This window comes from Peromyscus eremicus, unplaced genomic scaffold, assembly GCF_949786415.1.
Source record: "Peromyscus eremicus unplaced genomic scaffold, PerEre_H2_v1 PerEre#2#chrX_unloc_1, whole genome shotgun sequence".
Classification (NCBI taxonomy): Eukaryota; Metazoa; Chordata; class Mammalia; order Rodentia; family Cricetidae; genus Peromyscus; species Peromyscus eremicus.
The window spans coordinates 1,419,997-1,423,399 of NW_026734288.1; the positions used below are offsets into that span (position 1 = coordinate 1,419,997).

The window sequence follows — 3,403 nt, forward strand, 5'->3', positions numbered from 1 at the left end:
AGCCAGTGCTCTTAACCTCTGAGCCATCTCTCCAGCCCAACAGGAAACATTCATAACTAATAAAAAGTCTTCGTGCCATGATTTGGGAGCAGGTTGGTTGCTCAAAAGAAAGTCTGCTACATACCCTCACTTACTCTGTATTAAATTAGTTGTTTATCTTTTGCTATTACTATTGAATATATATAAATTTATATGTCTATGCACATAAATATATATTTTTGTCTTTCATAGGTTTCGTCTTGGCATAATTGCAGCAAGCCATCAAAATATATGAGGTAGGATTTTGGCTGATTATGTCAGGCTAATACCTGGAAGAATCCAAAGGCCTTCCAGAGATCAGGCTGAAGCTTAATGAGTCTTGTTAATATTGTCTTTTATTATTCACTGTTTCCTGCTATGAATTTATCATGTGCTCTTGTAGTTTTTCCACAATTCATTAGGTACAATTTTCTCTCTACTAAAGGAATATTTAGATAAATTTCTGTGCAGTAACTTAGCCAGGATCCCGAATTTTAGGCCCTCTGTCATTATCCTCATTAGCAGATTCCAGTCAGGACCATCCCCAGAAGGACAAAAGTGTCTTATCAGAGATAGCTCTGTACTCTTTAGAAACAGACTTAAGCATTCAAAATACCTGTTTGAGGAGACCTGGTGGATGTGCTGATTAAGTTTAACTTTCTCCTTTCTAAAGTCTTATCTCTAGTTTTAGATCCACCATTCACAATTAACTCAGAACTGAAGGTTACCTACTTAAGGGACATCTAGCTATGATGGAAGTTGCCAAACCAAGTGGTCTAATGTCTGAGCACACTTGCCAGAAACAGCAGGAGCAGCGATATCTTGGAGAGATAAGGTTCAAAGGGATAAAAGGACAGTTTTAATTCCAGAGTGGGATGAGACAAAGAGAAAAGGGAATAGAAGAACTAGATGTTTAAGATGTTTAAGAACTGGAGAGGAATGAACTGAAATGTTAAAGAACTAGATTGAAAGGCTAGAAGGGAGTAATAGAGGAACAAGATGGAAGGTGAGGAAGAACCAGATGGGGAAGAACAAGATGAAAGAGATAGGAGAGGAGCTAATAGAGAAAAAAACTAGGTGGGCCAGTTACTTAGGTGCTGCTGTAGTGGAGTTACTTTCTGCTGCTGCCCCAAGTAAGGAAGTGGGGAGCCATGGAAGGCCAGAGCCAGGAGGAGCTGCTGGCCAAGGTGGAGCAGGAGAAGGCTGAGAAGCTGAGGCTCATCACGGTGCACAAGGAGCTGGAGCTGGAGTTTGATATGGACAACCTGCTGGCTTCGGACCGCAACCCCCCCCCCACACACACACACACAGTGCTGAGCTAGGCAGGACCCTCGCTGCCGAGGCCAAGCAGCGGGCCCTGGCACGGGACAACATGCAGCTGCTCATCAACCACCTGTGGCAGCTGCCGACCGAACACGTGGAGGAGGCAGTGGTAGCACCCTTGCCAGAGCCCGTCACCCTCCTGACCCACGAGAAGCCGCTGCCCCTGCCGCAGCCACTCACCGCTGGCAGCAGTTGGTGCCTGAAGGGCATCCGTCCCAAGAAGAAGACCAACCTCGTGTGGGACGAGGTGAGTGGCCAGTGGGGGCGGCGCTGGGGCTACAAGCGGGCCTGGGACGACACCAAGGAATGGCTGATTGAGGTGCCTGGGGCACTGGCCTCATGGAAGTCCAGTTCGCCAAGCTGATTCAGGCCAAGAAGGGACGCGTGGCCAAGAACAAGCTGAACCGGCTGTGGGACCTGGCCCTAGCACACAAGACGCAGATGCCCAGCTCAGCTGGCCTGCATCCCACGGGACACCAGAGTAAGAAGGAGCTGGGTCACGCCATGCAGGTGGCCAAGGTCTCCACCGCTTCGTGGGGCGCTTCCAGGAGCGCCTCCACAAGGAGAAGGCGCACCGGGCCACCGGCAAGAAGAGGAAGTTTCAGCTCCTCTTTGGGAACTTTGCAGCCGAGAAGAAGAACCAGTTGGAGCTACTTCGAGTCATGAACAGCAGGAAGTCTCAGCTGTACATGACGAGGGCCACCAACAAGCAGATAAGGGAGGAGGACCAAGAAGAGGCCGCTAAGAGGAGAAAAATGGGCCAGAAGGGCAAGAGAAAGGGGGCCGGCAGGGACTATCGAGCAAGAGAAAAGGTGGTCCATCAGGCCAGGGAGAGAAGAGGAAAGGAGGTTTGGGACGTAAGAAGCATTCCAGGCCTTCCGCTTTCGGTGGCAAGAAGAAAGGCGAGCCGCATCAAGGTGGGAAGAGGAGGAAGTAGTATTCTCCCCATTGGACCTGTTCTGCCACGCGAGGACTGTCTGAACTAAGGGTTAAGTTGTGCGCACCGCAGGCTGGTGCAGGGGGAGGCCGCTGCCCTCACTGAGCTCGAGATTAAAGGGACCGGTTTGCCTCCCCTCAGGAGAGTCAGTACTAGACTACGAATAATCTTTTCTCCACAACAGAGACATTGGCTGGAAATTAAGGGCATATTTTGAGAAATAATGTGGTCAGAATCAGGAGTAAGTTAATCGCCTTCTTTTTTTTTTTTTTTTTTATCTTGACTTTGGGTAAGAGTTGATCAGATTTCTGGGGCATATTAGATTGATGTCAACATTTTTGCATTATTTTTGTAAGAGAGCTTGTGTATTTATCAAAGCAGGGAGAATGGGAAAAACTAAGTATATCTGTGGTTTACAAGTGTTGTAAAGGTTACTTAATAAAAGTATGTCGGTACCTGGTGTCCCTTTGAACTTTTATCATCTTTGCATAAAAAAAAAGAAAAGAAGTAGGTGAATGAGAACCTAGATGGGGCAGAAGTAAGATGAGAGAATTAAGATAGAACTTAGAGGTGACAGCACATAAGTGTAAATATAAATCAGGCAAGAAAGATTCTAGATGAGAGAGCAGAATAGAAGCAGTACAGACAAAAATTGACTCAGAAGAATAAAGTGTATGGAATGAAAAGTTTTGTATACATAGATTCATTTCCTGTCATCAAAGATTAAGTTACCCACTAGCTATACATTCTTCCTGCACCCTGGGATGAGACTATTGAGGAGCTGGACCCACATAGTCCGTGAAACATGATGTCCCAGATTACCTGGTTGTTTTGTGTCAAGAAATTTTTATATTAAACATTTTCTTTGACTGATGTCTCCATTTCTTCTATTGTATCCTTAGTGCCTGATATTCTTTCTTCCATTTCTCTATTTTATTGGTGAAACTTGCCTCTGTACTTCTTATTTTTAGTCTTACATTTTTCATTTCTGGAATAGCCTCAGTTTCTGTTTTCTTTACTGTTTCTATTTCCATTTGAGGTCTTAAACAGTTTTATTTGTTTCCTTCAACTATTTGTTTATTTTATATTGGCTTTATTTAAGTTGTTTATTTGTTTACTCCAATA

At 45.2% G+C, this 3,403-nt stretch overlaps 1 pseudogene; it reads left to right on the forward strand.

The window, feature by feature from the left end:
* The first annotated feature begins 1,169 nt into the window (after positions 1 to 1,169).
* Positions 1,170 to 2,278, forward strand: LOC131901010 (ribosome biogenesis regulatory protein homolog; annotated as a pseudogene).
* Positions 2,279 to 3,403: the final 1,125 nt, after the last annotated feature.